Here is a 21,379-nt window from a genome sequence, read left to right as displayed (position 1 = left end):
AGAGATATTCCTTATGCTGTAGTGGCAATGTACAATTTTCCTCACGTCATGGGCTTGCTCAACAATAGTGAAAATCGGGGGGAAGAAGGAGTCAAATATGCTGACTTTGCTATTCTAATCATACTCATGATTCAGAATGCAGCATCTTAGAATTTAGCAGCCTGAAGACAACACATCATTAGATAGTGTTTTTATGCTTGTATTGGTAATCATTAAGAGCAAAGAACAAAAAAAAAGTGGAACTTATCTGTGTCAGTGTCAAGGATAAAGTAACACTCTATGATCTCCATTATGATGAGATACATAATTACATGAATTGAGTTAAGATAAGATGTATGCTTAGTTTTATTTCAGATGTCTAATTTCTCTAAAAACCCTATTGGACATATACATTTCTAAAGATAAGTTTTTTGGTTTTTTTTTTTTTTAAGATTTTTTTTTTTTTTTTACTTACTTAAGAAACAGAGAGTGAATGAGTGAGTGAGAGAGAAAGAGCACAAGCTGGGGGAGGGTTAGAAAGAGGGGGTGAAGCAGACTTGCCTCTGAGCAGGGAGCCCAACATGGGGCCAGGTCCTGGGACTCCGGGATCATGACCTGAGCCAAAGGCAGACTGAGTCACCAAGGCACCCCAAGATTTTATTTATTTATTTTGGGGGGGGGAGGAGAAGAGAGAGAGGACAAGTAGACTGCATGTTGACTGTAAAGATCCATATAGGACTTGATCACACAATCCCAAGACCATGATCTGAGCCAAAATCAAGAGGAGGACACCCAACTGACTGAGCCACTCGGGAGCCCCAGTAAATTTTTTTTTTTTTTTTTTAATTGTAAAGTTGTACTTGGTTTCTTCCAGGAAATCTATTTCAAAGGAAATGCTGGATTCTGAGTCTTTACACTATGGGGTTTTTGAAATACTACTGCATACTCCCTGTCTTCTGGTCATTTTTCTCCAGCCATCGAAGTAACTCTCTGGCATTGGAAAATGGACTCTCTGTCCGGGTTGCCCTTCAAATGCGCCATGCCTAGAGAAATAGAGGCAGGGAGAGGTGGATTTTCCCCAGGTCTGCTTCGTCAGATTCTATGTGGACTTAAAGGTCAGAAAAGAGGAAGTTGCAGCTGGAAATAGTCATAGCAGAAAATGTCACCTCTTCCTTATTAGTGGGAGCCTGTTGAAAAGGAGGGACTCAAACTCACCAACTGTCCCTTCTTTTCTTAATACACCGCTGGGTCTAGGATAGCCAAGATTCCTCAGGTGAGATCCCAGGCCCACACATATTTCTGATCTCTGTGTGTTGTCAGAGGCGTCTAGATGGTTCTGCATTCCTCTCTGCCGCCAGGCAATCTCTCTGTGGTTTATGTTTGCCTTCAGTCCCTGCTGATTCAAAATAGTGGGGTTTCCCCTTCTCCTTACTCTCTTAATACGTTTTCCCTTCAGGAGTGGTGACTTGCATGTTAATAACCCCTCACCTCCATTTGCCCTTACCTGCTTTATATTTTCTAGTATATTGTATCCAGTGCCAGAAACTTTGCCACAAAGTTTCTGGCACTGGATACAATCCTTCTTTAGTTTCCAGTAGCAATGTGCATTTTATCCTGAAGTCTGTGCTAGATTCTTTGGTCTACTCCCCAGGAATTTGGGGGTAGCTGAATTTACTGGGCTCAGATTCCACTCTTGGACCAGAAATCTCTGTTTTTATTTAATTCCCTGGTTAGATCTTACTTTCTTAGATATTAAGCTCCTCAGTGATATACTTCTTTCATTCACCAGACCCTTGCCCATAAGACATTCAATAAATATTTGCTGAGTGAATGAAGTGAATTGTTGGATTTAAAGGGTATTCACTTTAATTTCATCACTGAAATGACCCCCAACCCCAAAGACACTACTTTTCAATCTTGGCTTTCTCTTGGTTACCCAGTGGCAAAGTTAGCAACTGGTGGTTAAGTAAGACTAATAATCCATGTACTGTAATGTTTCTCATCTACCCGGCCCTGGGCGGAGGGAGACTTTATCACCACATGCTGCATGCAGAGATCTGCTGGTGGACAAAGACGCCTTCCCCAGGAGCAAACTCCATAAATGGCTCCCCACACAGAACCCAGCAGGAAAGATGCAAGAGTGACAATAAGGTTGCTCAGTGGGTCCTGGGCTGTGGATAAAGAACAATTCCTGACAAAATGAGGAGGCTGAAGCAGTTTGGAGATTAAAAAAAAAAAAAAAAAAAAAAAAAATCCTGCCTGACATTCTATTGCATGGAGCTATATTCGAATTTTATCTGGTGGATGTGATTCTCTTTGATCAGGTTGGCTGTTTGAAGGGATTTGGAGCAGAACAGATAATCCGAACTTTGAGCATAAATCAGGGGCTGTGGGCTGATGGATGCCTGGCACTTTCTTATGATAATGTATGATTGGTGGGTGACAGGGGAAAATACCACAGTCTTATCTCAGTGCAGCAGCAGCCAAGGAAGGGGGGCGGATGTCTTGAGTCCAAAGGGAAGAGGGGGCAGGAGCATAATAGTAGGGTTTTATTTTTCTCTTCCTTTTTCTTTCTTCTTTTTTTTTTTCCTTTCTTTTTCTTCTTTTTTTTAAAATAGAGATTGTGAAACTGAGCTAAAAATGCTCTGGGCCATGCATGGCTGGAAATGCAGCATTTCAGAACTTGACTGTGGCAAAATACCAAAATAGCTGGGCAAAAGGAGAGTTGACTGGCAATCCTTTCTCTCTGATTATGTCTAATTTGCTGTCACTAGAATTTCAGAGAATGCAGGCTGTCTGAGCCCTCTTCCTGGAGATTCCTTAGGTGTGAATGGAAGAAGAAACTCTTGCTTGCCTCCTGTAGGATCTCCTATAACACTCAAGACTTACAGGAAGTTCTCATTTTTCTGGAGACGTGTACTCTAGCCTGGGACAACTGGTCTACCTGAGGAAGAATCCTGTTGGCACCTGGGGACCCTGGGACTGTACAGAGCAATTCTGCACCAGAGCAGATAAATGAAGTCAACTTGTACCACTACCTTTTCAGTGCATAGTACTCCATCTTTATAGCCATAAAATAGAAAACAGTATGATATTAAACATCTAGTGTATTATCACTGATTTATGATTATTTTTAGTAGTTGTAGTTTTAAAGATTGTATTTATTTATTTGAGAGAGAGAGCATGAGCTGGGGAGAGGGGCGGGAGAGGGAAAAGCAGACTCCCCATTGAGCAGGGAGCCCGACTCAGAACTTGATCCCAGGACTCTGAGATCATGACACAAGGTGAAGGTAGAGGCTCAGCCGACTGAGCCACCCAGACAAGCCTATTATTATTTTTAACCATGCAAATTTCAATGTCTGGCCCAGTGTTTCCGAATGGCCTCTGCTTGCTAAGCAGAACTCATCTGCCTGTGAGATGCACATCCACATGCATCTTTTTACTCACTGAGAGCAGGAGAAGATGGAGCAGTGGGGATGACAGACTTCTAAATTAGAGAAATGCAAGCCAGTGATCAATTCCTCTGAAAATGTGGGTGCAAATAATCTCACTGACATTAACATACTGACTTATGCAATGAGGCACCTTCCCACACTCAGAAGTGTTGAGTGAGAAATGGGATTCCAGGGGCCCTCTCTTATGGTCAGATGGCCACTGGCCAGGAGTTCACAAGATGGACATGGACAGGAACGGTTCTTTATGCTCTGGTAGTAGAATTTCTGGCCTTTGTCCCAGTGTCCTCATCATTGGCGATTGAGGGTCATAAAGCTAAACTGTGCTTCCTTTTGTACTACAGACAGGGATCACTGCTAACCCAGGGAAGAGGATCCCTCTCCACATTGCTTCCTGAGCATAACAATCCCCCAAAATAACCAACAAACAAACCCTCTCTTTGATATTTACTCATCCCTACTTAGGTGTCTTGGGCACATGTTTAATTTCTTCTAGGATTAACGTCAACAGAAGAAAGGGGCCATTCCTAAGCCTTGCTGGCCCTGATTCCACATCTAAACAGCAGTGCAGAATGTCTTACTAGCTAACATTTATTGCCCAGTGAATATACGTCACATACTATTTTAGATGCTTTATGCACACTAGCTTATAAGGGAAAGAAAGAATTAAATATAAAAATCTCAATATATGTCTGCAAATTGGAAATGTTAACTCAGAAATGGTTTCCGAGAAATAATCCCAGTCCTTTCTTCATTGCTTTCTTCATTGCTATTATATATTATTATATATTATATATTATTATATTTCTGAACCTCCAAGAGTTTTTTGTTTTGTTTTGTTTTTTTAAATTGATTTGTCAGGGGGAGAGAGCACAAGCAGGAGGAATGGCAAGCAGAAGAAGAAGCAGGCTTCCCACTGAGCAAGGAACGCAATATGAGAATTGATCCCAGGATCCTGGGATCATGACCTGATCTGAAGGCAGATGCTTAACTGACTGAGCTACCCAGATGCTCCTCCAAGGGTTTTAAAAATCTTTCTTTCCCCCTTATATTTGGTACAGGCCTATGATCTGAGTAAAAGATCACACATTCCTTCTAATTTAATAAGATGGAGAAACTGGAAAAGCAAGAGGACTCACAGGTAGTGGCTAAGATAGTTGGAAAAAGTGGATAGAACCATCAGAAGGAGAAGCTCATTTGAAGAGTCTCTGATGACTGTACAGCATTCACGGACGATTGCCCGGCACAATGGCTGGGCCAGGCCGGCATAGAGCTTCCCTGCACACTTCTGTATCCCATTCAAGACACTCACCCTTCACGTTCCCTTCTGAAGCAGGAAAACTGTTTGGTGAATTCCTAGTGAGTCCACTAAAATTGAGAAGCAAACTAAGAGCTGGAAATTAAAGTTGTTTTATATCGATAATCGTGCCAAAATAGCAGAAGGTATTGGACTGTGGAAATGTCAACAAAATGGTAGAATGAAGAGAGGCAGCGGCTAAGATAAGAAGCCTGCTGAAGATTAAAGTCAACTGGGAAGGATTATGGGCATCTACAGTACATCTGACCTAGGGGAAAAAGCAAGTCAGTGACAAGGGCCCAGGAAAAATAAGATGGCATAGTCTTATTCCTCTCTCAGTGAGACTAGAGAAGATTCTAGCAACATGTAATTGGATAAAAAGGTAGGCTTGGAAGAAGCAAGTCACACAGACATCCCAGAACCACATGATGGCACAACCAGGGTGGTCAGAGGGCTTTCCTACATCTATAACTCAGGCTCTTCCCTGGGTGACTTAGCTCTACGGAGGAAGGGAGGTACCTCATTCACAGAGGAAGCCCCTTCTCAAGGCCCTTGTCAATGGTACCATTCAGGTGGCATTCTGGGAAAAGGAGGTAACTGGACAAAGAGACCAGGGCACCTCTAGTTCTCAAGTTCCCCCCTCACCCCCATCCCCTCCAAGGGAGGGATAGCCTATCAGTGGTTCTAAGTGAGGTAAATGAGCATTTCTTTCTTGTTTCCTCTCTTGAGTTTGAAGTTCACCAGTATCCAGTCATTCCATTCTCGGTGTTTCTATAATTGAATCACTCAAGTGTGTTGACACTTTCTGTAAGTTAAAATTCATAACAATTCTGAGAGAAGCATTTCAACTATTTCCAGAAGTTTAAGAAAGGGCCATCTGTCGACTAGAAGTATTTGGTGAAACTAAATACCTCCAAAGTTCACAGAGGTAAATAGCAAAGGGAAGGGGAGGGGGTCAGAGTGTGCAGGTGGTGGAGACTCATTGCTCTACCATTTCCTGTTTATAGACCAACAGCCAACACTCGGGTTTGGGTCAGTCTGCCTCTCCTCACGCTCTTTTCTCCAGCTGAACTGTCACCTCTCACTGCGGAGATGTGAAACTGGGAAGCCTCCTTCTTTAAGAGCTAGACGTAACCTTTCCTTTCCCACCTGCCCCCAACAATCATGCTGCTTATTACGTGCCATTTAAAGATACTAGCTAACTTCTTAAATTTTTCATTCAGCATCATTGCTTACGTACACATCTGAGACCCCTTCTGGACCGTTATCTCTTTAATATTTATTGGATGAGGATGCAGGAGGTCAAAAGTTTAGGAGGAAATGAAAAAAAAATAGAGGAGGCAATCAGAAAGTTTGCAGAACATATAAATAAATAATATGTTTAGAATATTAATGAAAACTCACAACATGTGACTCTGAAATTTTGTTATATGTCATATATCAAGTAATTCTGATCAAATAGAATTGTTCCTATTAATAAAAACACTTCATCACTTAATATATTGGACCAGCTGATTGACCATGGAAAGAGCACTGAATTAGGAGCCAGGAGAACTGGGTTGCAGACCCCGATCTATTGCTAACTATTTCGATAACTTCAGCCAGTACATTTGGCCTATGACTTTCTTTCCAGTCCGTCTTGAGTAGAATGACATCATTGGATGAGGTGATCTTTAAGGACCCTTGAAGCTGCTGTGATTAAGGAATTAGTTCAGGTGGATGTTTGATGAGTCAACAGTAGGATAGATCTGCAAATCAACCATTTGGTTGACTTGTAGCACTTTTGTAACAGCCATACAAGAATTCCACTGGGGAAAGACCATGAAAAATGGTCAGAAGTAAAGACTACCATAAAACTGACTAAAAATCGGAAAGAGTGAGTACGGACAGCCACTCCTCCTTAACCTGACACTGAAGCAAATATTCTCTCACAAATATTTGGCATTTTGGATGAATTTTTCACTTACGTTCTGTCTAACCAGTAACCTTAAGCTAAGAAACATACCAGTAGATCAATAAATTGGGTTATTTCTTATTGTCAGGGAGGTTCCTAGCATCAAACCCAAGACTATCTCCCTACTCCCAGATACTAGGGACTGCTTTTCTCCTTCTCACGAGTAAGGAATCATTAGATAAATTATTTCTTAGCCCAATGGATGATCCTCATCTTGAAATTAATTGCATGGGCTAATGATAGCAATTATGGTTGGATACTTGATAACACATCCTGGTAAATGAGGTGAACATCTTTACCAAATATGCCTTCTCTATATTCTACAGATCTATGGGTTTTGTTTGACTTATGTTCCCTTATGGAGTGAAAAAAAAATTGGAGTGCAGACACAGATATGGAGCTCATATATTTATTTGTAGTGTCCCAAGGAATGAATTGAATTAATATTGATCTGATTGGATAGTAAGGTGGTAAGTACACTGAATAGCTAATTACTACTTTGGTTATTCCATTTGATTAGACCAGATTAACTGATTGACAATTTTTTGCTCCATTTTCATTATACTTAATCATACTCTCAGTTAAAACAGAATATAAAATCAAAGGCATTGTCCAAATGGTTCATTCTTCCCATTGTATAAACACAACCTATTTTTATTTTATTTCAGCGATAGACCCCAACTGACAGACCCAGTGTAGTGGTGAATGCTTTGCATATTTTTAAGCAATCAGTATATCATCTTTAAAATGAATCCCACCTCAACTTATGCCTTCAGGGACACAATAGTTCATTCAAATGAGAGAGAAAATCACAGTTGGCTTCACCTTCTGACAAATTGCCTCATGTATGAAACTTTCCTCTTTTTGTTTGCCCTTAGGTAATATCAATTACATTTCTCCATATCACTTATTCCCTCTACCAATGTGTTCATTTTCTACTGACTCTACCCACTGAGGCACTTCACCCCCTGGTGTTTCTAAGGAAGCCTGAAATTAACACAGACTTTTCTAATTACTTGATCCTTCCAGACTAAACCATCCTTTCTGTATATCCAGAAAACTATGCACATCTTTATCATCTAATTCCCAAAAGTCTTCTCTCCTCATTGATTCTATTAAGTGACTCAGTTATTCTTCAGTTTAAATAGAGACCCGCCCAATTATAGGTCTAGACAAATGAAATGTGTGATTCTCCATACTAATCCACCAACCCTCCCCTGGCTTAATGTGTTTGGTGAGGAAGTTGCTAATGAACCAACTCAAAACATTTTTTTTCTACTAACCTGTGTTCTCCAGAGAAAAAGAAGCAAGAGGATATATACAGACACACAGAAGAGAAGAACTTTTTACAGAAATTGGCTCACATGATTTTGGAAGCGGAAAATTCCCACAATCTGCCATCTACAAGCCAGAGAACCAGGAGAGTTGGTGGCATAATTCAGTCTGAGTCTGAAGGTCTGAGTACCAGCAACATCACTGATGGAGGATAGAAGAACATGGATGTCCCAACCCACGCACACAGCAAACTGCCCTTATTCTGCCCTTTTCTTCTATTCAGACCCTCAATGGATTGGATAATGCCAAGTGCATTTACTCAGTCTGCTGATTCAAATGTTAGCCTCTTCTGGAGTCCTCCTCAAAATACACCCAGAAATAATGTTTACCAGCTATCTGGACATCCCTTAGCCCAGTCAACTTGACATCTAATATTAGCCATCATATTTTCATAAGAGTAAGACAATTCTTTTCTTTTCTTTTTAATATTTTATTGATTTATTTGAGAGAGAAAACAGACACAAGAGAGACCAAGCAAGTGCAAGGGAAGAGGCAGAGGGAGAGGGAGAAGCAGACTCCCCTTTGAGCAGGGAGCCTGACACAAGGCTTGATTCCAGGACTCTGAGATCATGACCCGAGCCAAAGGCAGATGCTTAACCCACTGAGCCACCCAGGTTTCCCCCAGACTATTCAGTTCTTAAGTTCTTAAGATGAAACAGTAGTAACTCCCTTTCCTAGATGGAAACCTAGAGTGGGCTCCTAGGCAGTTTTCCAGTTGAGACCCTGCCCTGCATTCTATATATAGTGTTAAAATAAAACAAAACAAAACAAACAAAAAAAACAAGTGGAGACCAGCCTTGATATTTCCCTGAGCAGATAAAACCAGTTTAGTCATACAAGCAAAACTTAATTTAGCTTATTTTGCAAGGGTAACTTGACCTGGGTCATTTCTTGCTTATGCTTCTGGAAATCATACGCAAAACTTAACCTGTGTCCCAAGACTGATAAAAGGTAACTACTGACCAATTCCCTATCATTTAAGAAAATTCTAATGGTATAGCTAATCACTGTGAAGAATGATCACTGCTTCCTCACTATATAAGCTGCTTTATCACAATATACTCCTCAGCTTTATTCCATGTTTTGAATGCTCCCAATTTGCAAACTGTCTTTTTGGTGAGTGCACATTAATTGGTGATTTATTGGTTTTACTTCTGTTATTTCTGAATTTTTGACAATAGAAACAGTATAATTTTGTGGAAAGAACCCTGGAGCCAGTATCAGAAGGCTTGAATCCACATTTATCTTAAGTGTATGACCTTAGCTTTGACACTTAGTATTTTGCTAGGATACCTGTGACAGGCAGTAATAACTAATCCCAGTTAAACAATAGATGTATCATCTCACACACTACAAGTTATGTACAACAAGCAGGTTCAAGAATACTGGCTCTAGGTTTCTCTGTAGTTTCCTTGGTGTTGATCTTCTCCAAGTGTTGGGTTTATAGTCTGGATGGTAGCAATATGGCTGTAGTGACTCCAGCCATCACATCACATTTAGATCCAACAAAAACCAGAAATAGTACAACTGTCTCCTCTGCCTTGAGAACAAGAAAACTTTTTTTCCTACCAGCTCCTCCGCATCACTAGACGGTCATCACAATCCTCCATTAAACCAATCACTGGAAGAATGAATGAGATTGTTATGATTGGCTTAAACCTGATGGAATGGATGAGATTGTTATGATTGGATGATTGGCTTAAACCAGTGGTACAAATCCTTGGTCACCTGGGTAACTTCTAATACCATGCAGAGAGCAGATCTCAGGCCAATCAAATCAACCCGTGAAGGTGGAATCAGCCATATTAAAAAAAAAAAAAATTCAGATTGCCAATGTCAAGAACCACTGGCTAAGAATAATTAGAACCAGTTCATCAGTTTTCCTAAATTAAGGAGAAGGTTAATTCCTGAACTATACGGGGTTTCTGATAGGCAGGGAGAATGGAAAAATGGATTATTAAGAAACTGGCATTATCTGTTCTACTTAATTTCTCAGAGGTACACCTGTAAAATGAAGCTCGTATCTGCTCTGTTCACCTGCCAGGATTGATGGGGCCCATTGTGAAATTTTAAGTTGATATATATTTGATATATATATATATATGTATAGGTATATGTATGTATATTTGTGTATAAATGGGTATATTATCTATATAAACACTGAGCTCAAGTTTCTCTGTCATTAAGCAAATCACGTACAAAAAAGAGGCATTTTTCCATAGATCAAAACATGTAGGGAAAAGGTAGAGAAACAAAATTTTCCATCTATTTCCAATGGCTGAGGATGTGGCAGTCTGGAAGTAAACACCCAGACTAGTGGTTACCAAACATTAGCTGCAACAGAAACACCTGACTGATTGCTGAAACTGATTGCTGGCGCCACCCCCAGAATGTTGATCCAGTAGATCAGTTGTGGTGCCTGATTACTTGTATTTGTAACATGTTTCCAGGTGACGGTGTTACTGCCAGCTTGGGACCTTTGGGAACCACACGTGATGTTTGTTATCTCTCTTAAGATCAATGGTACTCAAAGTGTGATCCCTGGGCTAGCATCTTCAGCGTCCTCTAGAACTTGTTAGAAATGCAAATTCCGAGGCCCCACCCCAGACCTTTTGAATCAGAAACTCTGCGGTGGGCCCCCATGCCTTAATAAGTGAATCTGGTGCTTTCTAATGTTTGTGAACCACTGATCACTCATGGCTGCACACTAAAATCATGGGGCATTTAAAAATCATTAGCACCATACCTGGGTTTCACTCTTAGACATAGGCTTTTTTTTTTTTTTTCTTTTTTAACTGCAGCTCAGGGATGGGAACCAAAGTGCTAGAGCAGTGCTTCTCAAACTCTTATGAGCATACTAATTACTTGGGGATTTTGTTAAAATGCAGATGTTGATGTGTATGTAGCCTGGGGTGAGACCCGCGATTCTGCATCACTCACAAGGTCCCTGTTACTGTGGCTGACGCTACTGCACCTCCAACCATGTTTTGTGTTAGGTGGGCGGCTCTGGGAAGGCAGGAGGAACAATAAAATGGCCACCAGTCCGCCATCTTCCCCTACCCAGGACTTTCCCGCCAGAAGGACATCTGTCAAGGACACGTCACCTAGGACACGTCACCTTGAGTAAACGCTATGCGAGAAAGGGAAATGAGCCACTTTGGGACTTTCCAACCCCCAACCTCTAACCTTACCAAATATGGTTATGAGCCCCCACCCTGCCCTGGTCCAATAAAAACTCACTCAACCCCTTCCCACTCGCGACCTCCCTGACTCTCCTCTCCTAAGTCGCAGAACCTCACCCGAGGGTGCCTTTAATAAACCTTGCCTTGTGCCTATCTCACCTGGTGTCATGTGCATCTCGCCCGTAAAACTTTACATTTTGAATGTGGGATCTAGATGTAACTCTACTGTCCCCCCGCCTCCCAGCACAATGCTTTAGCACTTGACACCCAGAGTCTGAGGGGTGGGCTTTATTCTGGGTGTCCCTGAGAGTGTAATCAGCATGGATGAGAGTACCTGAGAGTGTAATCAACATGGATGCCTTAGAGCCTCTTTTCACCCATCTTGCAGCTGATTGCTCACCACGTCTAAATTCTGTGGTTTTAGGGCTTCCTTGTAGAACAAAAATGTTGACCAGGTAGACAGCTGCAGCCCTCCCACTCCATTCAGAACCCCCTTACTGCCAGAACCAGCCCCTCTGACCCCATTAGACCTTCCCTGCTCTGGATCACTGCCTTTGCTTTCTTTATTCCTTGTCTACCTGGGCACAGGAGCCAGGACTCATACTCCTCCCCCCCCCCCAAAAAAAAAAACCCAAAAAGGAACATCATTCAGTGACCTTAGAGAGTATAATTTCTTTTTGATATTGTGATTTAATAGAAATAAATATTGGGTCTTCAGATGACTAAAATATACTTCACGTACATACAGGTCTTTGTCCAAAGTTCCTGGCTCCTAAAACCCTGGGAATTTCCTAAGTGAAGAAAGAGACAAAGGTATCTCTTGTTATGTTAATGAGGTGGCTCTTGGACCCCACCTAAGGGTGGAGTCCAGTTGCCAGGAGAATCAATGAGGTAATTAGAAGGTTGGAAGTTTCAGTTCAACTCCCCTGACCTCCTAGGGATGGAGAGAAGCCAGAGGTTAAAACAACTGCCAATGGCCAATGATTTAACCAATCATGACTCTGTACTAAAGCCTCCATAAAAAAAAAAAAAAAAACAAAAAACAAAAAACAAAAAAAACAAAAAAAACAAGAAAGATAGGGTTCCCAAGAGCTTTTGGGTTGGTGAACAAGTAGATATTTGGGGACAGTGGCAAACTCAGAGACAGCATGAAAACTCCATGCTTTCCCCAAACCCTGACCTGTATATCTATTCCAAATGGTTGTTCTTGAATTATATTCTATTATAATGAACCCATAATCTAGTAAGTAAAATGTTTCTTTGAGTTTTTTGAGCTGTTCTAGCAAATTCATCAATACTGAGGAAGAGGAAGGCACTGGGTGGCTCAGTCCATTAAACATCTGCTGTTGGCTCAGGTCATGATCTCAGGGTCCTAGGATTAGCCCTCACTGGGCTCTCTGCTCAAAAAGGAGCCTGTTTCTCCCTCTCCCTCCGCCCCTTCCTCCCTCCACTCCCCTGCTTGTGTTTTTTCTCTAAAATAAATAAAATCTTAAAAAAGAAAACAACAACTGAGGAAGGGACCATTGGAACCTCTGACCTGTAGGCAGTTGGGAGCACAGGTAACAATGTGGTGTGAGACTGGTGTCTGAAAGATAGGGTAAGGGCAGTCTTGTGAGACTGAGCCCTTAACCTGTGGAATCTGATGCTGTTCCAGTAAAGGGAATCAGAATTGAGTTGAATTCTTGGACACTCGGCTGGCGTCTGAGAACTGTTTGTTAGTTTGGGACATGTCCCACCATGTTGGAAATTGAGTCTCAGGACAAAAAAGAAAGTACATAAGATGAATCACTTCTTTTACTCGACCCTGGTGCAACCTCCTACATTTCTGAGCCTCTCCACAGAGGGAACAATATTGACCTAATGTCAGTGAGCAAATGAACTTCAGGAGATCATATGGCTTTGCATTCTGTATATTTATGGATCAGGCATAGGGCTGACTTCTTTATTTTTCCAACACTGGTATGACCTAGGGAATACAGAACAAATGTGAGAATTTAGGAACGGGGTAATTTGTCATTCTCACCATTTTCAGCCACAGATTCTGGGCTGCAATACAACGAGACTGAAATTTTCAAGGGTCATTAATGCCTCAACTGCATGGTTGAGCTCACATTAACAGGAGAGATAATCTACAGATAAATCACAGGTGATGATGGGAAAGTCTGCCTTGCTTTCAGGTGCATGTGGACAGACCTGCTTATCTCTTAGAGAGAGGCATGGCTAAAACTCTCCATGACAGTGGCTTTCCAAGTATGGCCCTAGCAGTATCTGTATTACCCAGGAGCTGGTTAGGGGACCATCTGGGAGTGACCTTGTCTTAGTAAGTTGGTTATATACAGAACAGAACTGAAACTGAACACATTCTACTTGGACAAGAAAAAAAAAATCTTACCTCCACCAGCTCCATTCTGATGAAGGGCCAAGACTTAAACTTATTACTTAATGCCATTTTAGTTTCCCCTGAATTCTTCTCAGAGCCCACATCTTTTGGGCATGGTTGACTTGGTCCCACCTTGGTTCTCTTGTGGCCAACAGTCCTATTGTTTCCCAGACACTTGTCTCTCCATCCCTCAGCTTCTTCAGCTGGGTCACCTTACCCCAAGCCAAGATAGCCTCATGGCAGGCTTGCTGGCTCTCTATTCATTGTTGTCTTTGCCCTTGTGCTATCTTCTGGGTCTTCTGGTTTCCATGACCATGTTCTGTGGCTGAAAAATAGGGAAAGAAAATTAATTTTTCCTCTACCCTTATGTTTTTTGTGACTGAAGTCCCTCAAAAGAAAAGACAGATTAACAAAAGAGAGAGAGAAAAAAAGGAAGTTTAACAACATATATACCTCTAGATACATTGGAGATACCCAAGAAAATGGAGTAAGTCTCCAAAATGGCCCAGTCCATTCCAAAAAAAAAAAAAAAAAAAATCGGAGGGGATGCAGGTGGGAAGGCCAGTCATGGGAGGTGACCAGAAAAACAGTGTAAAGGAGGGAGAAGCTGTTATGCAGATTTTAGTTGTGACTTTTCCTCTGATAGGAGCTTCTTATGATTTTAAAGTCTTCTTTCTCTTCCTGGGACAGAGAAGGAAACACTCTGGCAAATGGAAATTTCCCTTATAAGTGTAAATTTCCATTATAAATGTGTCAATTCTACTCTGCTTTCAGAGTTTCTCCTGTGCCTAATGGGTCTTAGAAGTAATCAGCTTAAAATTATCCCAGTGCCAAACAGGGGTGTTTTGGGGTGGTTTATTCTGCCCCCCTTCAGCTCCATAAAGGAGCTTCTGGATAACTAGTAAATGGGTTTGAAGAGACTGGGTGAGTACTACCTCGGTCCTCTCTCTTCTGTACCTATACTTACCCTCCTCTTTGTGACTGTCATGGTTGCACTCTGTTGGACGTGGCAGTAGGCAGTAAACCTAGTTACATCTGGGAGGCCTATAAATGTCTCCTGGGTCTACCTTAAACCCAAACACTCATACTGCTTATCAGAGTGTTTCTTCCACATTTCCTGCCTTTCCCTTCAGGTTAGATCTCAGGAGGGAAGGAGAGAAGCAGCACTGGCATTTTACCTCTTGGCTTCCCTCCAACTACAGTCCTTGCCCCTACCCTTACCAAGCACTTTCTTTACCTCTCCAGTGGGAGGTCTATGACACATTCTTGATGAGGCATTTATCCTACCCAGTTCCTAGGTTATGTGCCAAAATGGATGCAGAGAAACAAAATGCATAGCAGGATGAGAGGTCTTAAATGCAAAGTCCTATCTCAATTATATTTGTTCTAGGAGTACAGGATACATAGGAGTTACTGTCTTATCTGAGCTCCCCTTGTCCTAGGACTTAAGTAGAAACTGAAAACATGGGGTCTACCAAAAAGAAATAGGGGTAGGGATTTGGGGGGTGGGGGTGGAGGGTTGGGTTGCTGCATGACTACTACCAAAGCATTTAGAACTGGAAATCGAGATTATAATAGTCTTTGTGTTTGTGTTGGTCTGCATAGCAGCAGGAAACCACTGGTCATTTGGGACAAAAAGCATAGTCTTATGTTAGAATAAGGCCTGCTTTATGTACTCTATATTCCCAGTGCCTGTGTCTGGCACACAGTAATGGTGAGTGTGCAGAATGAAGGATGGAAAGGCAAATGTGAGGAGAAGGAGAGAGACAGGCAGACTCAGAAATGAGTGAAATAACTAAAACTGCTTTAGCAGTGTGAATAACAAGGTCTTCCTCCAGCATGGAGAATATACATCCCATCACTCCAACCCTCTCCACTTAAGATACGCAGAAGACTTGGTCAGGGAAGAATTCTGATAATAGCCTAGACATAAAACAACCGACCCAAAATGGAGTCGCTTATGCTAAGTCTCACATCACCAAACCAAGACTTTATCATAGGCTTGGTTCTCTCAGAGTGGAACCTTAAAACAGTCAATCAGGAATCACTAATGCGATCCTCTGCCTGATAGGTCCCTGTCATCCTCTAAGGGAAAGAGACCTTCCAATAATCTGTCTTCTGTTTTTGCCAGTATATTTTTCTCGCTTCTGCTCCCTTGTGCCTACAAAATCTTTCATTTGGTTTAACTCCTCGTGGTTCCTTTCTGTCTGCTAGATGTCTGCTAATTCATAAATCAATTTTTTCTCAAATAAATTTAAAGATTTTAATACGCTTGTTCATCTCCTCATGGTATCCTACTAGCCCAGAGTTTTTACCAATTCTGCTCTTATTTCTCCTTTTCCTTCTGTGAAATTTTTTTCTACTGCCCAGCAAATTGCAGCCTCAAGATAACAGTATTTCACCTAACATGAAACACCAGTTTTCAATAAATCCATGTGATTGGAGATGCTCCGTTTAAAAACACATTCAGCAGAATCTAGGGGCTTGAGACAATGTGTATCCTACCTCTTTCCAGTAGACTGAAATCATACATCCCACATCCTTATTTCACCAATTAAAATGACACATTAATCATCTTCCTTCTTTTTGTTCTTCTTATTTCATGTTACTCTGACTCCTCCCCATTTCTCTGGCGGATGCTGCTGGGACCATCAGAAACATGCCCACATGAATCCTATATGTTTCCACTAAGCTGCGTAAAATGCATCCATGGACCACATGAAACACCTCCTCACAGCTTCCATATGTCCCAGCACAGTGAGCACCAGGCGGCCCCTGCCTTAGGCGGCATATTGAAGTGGACTCTTGTCTTCAGGGCTTCCAGAACTCACTTTTGTTCCCCATCTGTCTCTCTTCTCCCCACTAAGTGAACCCCCACTTAACCAAGCTCTACATCATGCTTTGCAAATTGGCAGTTCTCCACCATAAGGTCTCAAGTAACGTTTTACTATTGTGGCAAAGTAACTAACCTTCTCTTTCGTCTAAGCAGGGTGGTTAGAGGAGGAGTTTGGGAATTGGAAGCAAGTCCTATAGTGCTTGTATGTCAGCTAGGCTCTGGCTGCAAAGTCACCATACACCAGAAGTAATGTTGCCTAAACAGTAGGCCTCCAGGGTTGATGGGGGTTCTCTGAGGACATGGCAGGTTGTTTTTCTCATGACTCTCTTGGTCATCTTCTTGTGGTCACAAGCTAAAATGTCAGCTCCAATCGTGGAGTCCTCATGCGACACTGCTCAGAATGAGAAGAGGGTAGAGGGCTTCTTTTTGCACCATCTTTCTGGGAATCAAAGACCCCTTCTTCCCTTAGCAGATTTCCCTCTCAAGTCCTAGACTCCACAATGGGATCATGAAACCACACCCTGGCCACACAGGAGCTCATGAATGTGATACTCAGACAAGGCTCTGTGTTAGTCATGTCTTTTATTTTCTGTGTTCTGATGTTTGGACATAGGGACCCTGGAAGGACTGGCCCTCCCAGGGCTAGTCAACGGTTAGAGGTAGCAAACAATTTGCCCACTTGCCAAATGCAGATCAACCAATCCAGAGCCTACACACTATCCCCTTTATGGGGCTCTTATACTCAGGCTGCTCTTCTACCCTAATCACTCCAGGGCCAGGCACCGGACAACTAGGGACAACCCCTGTAACCCAGAACCCATTGAAACTATTCAAGTTAGCCAATCCTAAATCTGCTCACCCTGTCTTGCCTGTTCCTTCCAACAAAAACCACAACAAAGGCTCTTGCCCACAGCTCTCCCTTATTCCTCCATCTGGCTCTTGACTGACCTTGGTAGTTCTCCACATGTCCCTCCCTGCATGGTGTGTCCCTTCATCTTAGAAACTGTAACAAACTATCTTTTAAATGCTAGCTGTCTCCTAATCTGTTGGCTTTACTGAAGCTGAAATTTCCTGTGAATACACTGTATTTTAGAATAAATTCTGCTGGCAACAAACCTTTCTAGAAGCGTTTTTGTCTTCCAGGGGAAAATAACGAAAGAAAGTGTCTATTTCTTTCTTCTTTTTTTCTTTTTCTTCTTTCTTCTTTCTCTCTTTCTTTCTTTCTTTCTTTCTTTCTTTCTTTCTTTCTTTCTTTCTTTCTTTCTTTCTTTCTTTCTTGATTTTATTTCTTTATTTGAGAGGGAGAGAGCACAAGCAGGGGGAGGGGCAGAGGCAGAGGGAGAAGCAGACTCTATGCCAAGCAGGGAGCCCAGTGTGGGATTTGATCCCAGGACTCTGGCATCATGACCTGAGCTGAGGGCAGATGCTTAACTAACTGAGCCACCCACGTGCCCTCTCTCTGTTTCTATATAAAAGATTTGGTGCTAGTTATCTATTTCCACAAAAAAAAATTACTCTAAGACTTGGTGGCTTAAAACAATACTGGTTATTTTATTACCTCTCGTGTTTTTTGTGGGTCAGGAGTCTGAGCAGGATTGAGATGGGCAATCCTGGCTTTGCATCACTAATGTCATCACCCTCAGGCATGCCTGGAGCTGCAGTGACAAGGGGTTATAGACGCTTGGTCAGTCATCGTGCTGTGCACAGGTATTATCTCAGTGAATCTTTTATATCCATCTTTGGAGATAGATATTATTTATTACCGTGATATTACAGATGGGGACATGGCCTCATTCAGGGTGTGCATCTGGTAAGTGGTGTCATCGCTGAGCATAGCAACCCCCTTCCCTCCCTGTCTTTCTCCATCACATTACTGCATGTTGATGTCTTTATAGTACATGCAGATGTTTGAAATAATCTTGTACATTCATTGTGTCTTTCGCTAATTTATTTCAGTTCCCAATGGAGTCCAATGTCCTTGAGAGCAAGGTTCTTGGGAGCATTGTTCTTGCTGTTCATTTCTTTATCCCAGAGCCTAGAACAGCCTCTGGCACGTTGCATGTGTTCAGTAAATAGTCACCAAAGAAAGCACGGAGCTTGGATTTGCTCAGTAGAATGTCACCTGGACAGCACAAGGAGGTCCCACCTGCAGTAACTCCAGATCCTAGAAACTGCCCCACCTGCCCAAAGTTTATTGTTCTACCTCGACTCTTTGGCAAGTCCCTCCTCTCATCCCTAAGTATTTCTCTGGGGGAGCTTTTAGAGGCTTGCTCCTGCCCATGAAGACTTGTTCTCTCCTTGTCAGGGCTCCAGATCCACTCATACAGCTCTGTATTACTGAGGCTACATTACCCTAAATCCCGTGGGAGGACAGGTGTTTGTGCTCCCAAAACTTAGCAGTCACAGCTGGAAATTCAGAATCCATCTCTACTGTTTTCTCTTCTCTTTTCTTTCCCTCTCATATTCTCAGACTCTGCTCCAGTCAAGCTGTGGCAATATGGCTACTTATGGCTACAATCTCCATGAACACAAGACTTTCTCCTTTCCCAGGATATTTGAAGCAGCCTGCCCAACTGTGCATTCATAGGCAATGGACATATGGCTTAGCGAGAAATTAAAGCTCTTTTACCCGCATCATTTTCCCTTGGAAAAACGTACGCAAAAAGGGTTACATGCACACTACAGACCCATAGATACATAAACACACACACACACACAATTGTATTCCTTGAGTTTTATTTAAATGTTATTTTATTTCCTGGATCGCTTGAGTTTCTCCATGCAGCATTTGTACTTGGGGAGGAATGGCATGGCCCATTACTTTAGAGGCCCAGAGAGAGGAGATTTTGGCCCTTTCTCCTTCCAAAGTACAGAGTAGTGTGGGGATAAGCATCCTTTTATGACACCAGAGCTGGAGGCCTGTGTGTGAGTGCATCAGTGACTGTGACACCATAACCTGGGTAATAATTGTTTTTGTCCTCATAATAAGCCTCTAATCCAGCCTCTCTTCCCATATGATGGGGAATTCTATTTTCTTTTATTATTTTCACTATGGAATCAGGGTTCCTAGGCCATGGTAAGACATACTTCTTATACATCATGTTGTTGTAACAGGATTTTAAAAACTATACTGAGTTTCCTTAGAACCAGTCATTTTGATGGGAGAGACAGATTAAGATTCTTTGTGGGCAGGCTGAGATGGCCATCCATAGCAGGTGTGGTGGTCAGTTGTCTCCTGGCTGTTAACACCTCACAGCCTGGTCTTTCTGGAAACAGCTCATTGAGTGAACTGCTAGTTTGCTCACTCCGAGCTTCCTGTGGTGGTCACTCTAGAGGACACCCATTTGCTGCCACCATCCTTCTGTTGGGTCATTATGGCTCCTAGTCCAAGAAGGAACTTTGTAGAGAATCTATGGTTCCCAGTCCAAGAAGAAACTTTGTGGAGAATCCTGAATTCCAGAGCTTTCTGAGACATGCTGAATAGATTGTGTTAGACCCTGCAGGCAATTGCTTTTCATAGAAAGTCTTATGCCAGAAAAAAAAAAAAAAGAGCATAAATCCAGCTGAAGCATTTCAAAATCTGTAAGCAGAATAAATTCCAGACCAGGGTCATGGAAGAGTAATTCTCTTCAGACGTAATGGTCCTCACTAGCAAAATGTGTTCCCCTTCATATGCAGAAAAATGGAATCACTGAAGGAAAGGGCTGGAAGGGTCTTTGAAGATCATCCAACACAGCCCCCTCATTTTCTTTATGATTTGAAGAGGCAGAGCATTTCTCCAAGGCTACAGTGTATGAACTAGTTGCAACGCAGAAACTGGAACTCAGGGATCCTGACTCCTGGTCCAACAAATTCTTATTTTGCCAATTAGCCCACTGACCTAGGAACTGTGATATTACAACACATTAGGAGAAAAAAGAGTCAGGGGAGGGAGTGCTTTCAGAAGAAACCGATTCTTCCATTCTACACTTGAGCAACTTACTGTAGGCAGGACAACTAATACTTCAAGGGGATGTCTTCACAGTCCCAGTCTGGTGCTCTTTCTGCAAACAGGGCTAATTGGACCTTCCTTCTGACCAACATGTCTGCATTCTTGTGTTGGTAGAATGGGGAGCTAGAAAGAAGCAGGTGCTGAAAGCTCAAATGACTTCAGGAACTAGTCATACATAGTCCACATAAAGGAGAAAAACGGGTTGAATAAATACAAAGCAATTCAAAAGAAGGAATTATTGGGGCAGAAACGGAGTCTAGTCATCTCCTCTTAGTACCAAGTGCTTGACCACAGACTGAGAATGACAGGTAAAAGTAATGTCCAGACAGACTGATGAAGTTAAGCAAGGTCAGGTAAGGACCAAAGCACCAGGCAGGTAAAAGTATTAAGTTCTATGATAGAGAGTTAAGAAAAGAGAAACGGGTGCATTAGAAAGTAAGCATTCAGTGTTTCATAGAGTCCAGACATCACAGGTCAGGAAAGCAAGCTAAGAGACTGGGAAAGAGAGAGGCAGGAAGTCAGACGGGAGTTCTGGGAAATACAAAATAACAAGCTCAGGTTAAATTATGGACCAGAAGAGGGGCATCTTAGCAAGAGACCCAGGAGAGCACCACCAACACCAAAGACTCCATACTGAGGCAACTGATTTTGACTGCATGGCTTCTCTTCAATACTTCTACCCAAGGTCATAATTTTGCTTCCGAATATGGGAACAAGCAAGGCAAAAACTGGAAGCCATTGCACATGTGAGGGTTAGGCACCAGATGAAGAACAGATACACTGGGTAATGGTAGCAGTAGACATATTGGAAGGCCAATTAATTAGCAAAAGCTTGATTTGGTGAGTGTGCAATCAGAGAAAAGGGACGCATATCATACTAAAGTTGGAGACTGATGGAATTGCTGCCATCTGTCACAAGCTGGGGAATGCGGGGAGAGAGTTCAGCTCACATTTTGTTCAGAGCTAATCAATG

At 42.2% G+C, this 21,379-nt stretch overlaps 1 long non-coding RNA gene across 3 annotated transcripts in view; it reads right to left on the bottom strand.

Moving 5' to 3' along the window:
- Positions 1-11,946: 11,946 nt before the first annotated feature.
- The window catches only part of LOC309851060, a 30,000-nt gene continuing 20,567 nt past the window's right edge, over positions 11,947-21,379 (bottom strand). For 2 of the 3 annotated variants that reach the window (XR_014304610.1, XR_014304612.1), the window contains exons 2-3: positions 13,592-13,904; positions 13,084-13,165 (exon numbers count right to left, since the gene is read on the bottom strand). This is a non-coding gene — a long non-coding RNA (uncharacterized lncRNA). Of the gene's footprint in view, positions 11,991-13,083; positions 13,166-13,591; positions 13,905-21,379 lie in introns of those variants that run through there. The other variant, XR_014304611.1, reaches the window with a different exon arrangement.

The sequence above is a fragment of the Mustela nivalis genome, assembly GCF_964662115.1.
Source record: "Mustela nivalis genome assembly, chromosome: 17".
NCBI lineage: Eukaryota > Metazoa > Chordata > Mammalia > Carnivora > Mustelidae > Mustela > Mustela nivalis.
This window is presented reverse-complemented; position numbering and strand designations above follow the sequence as displayed.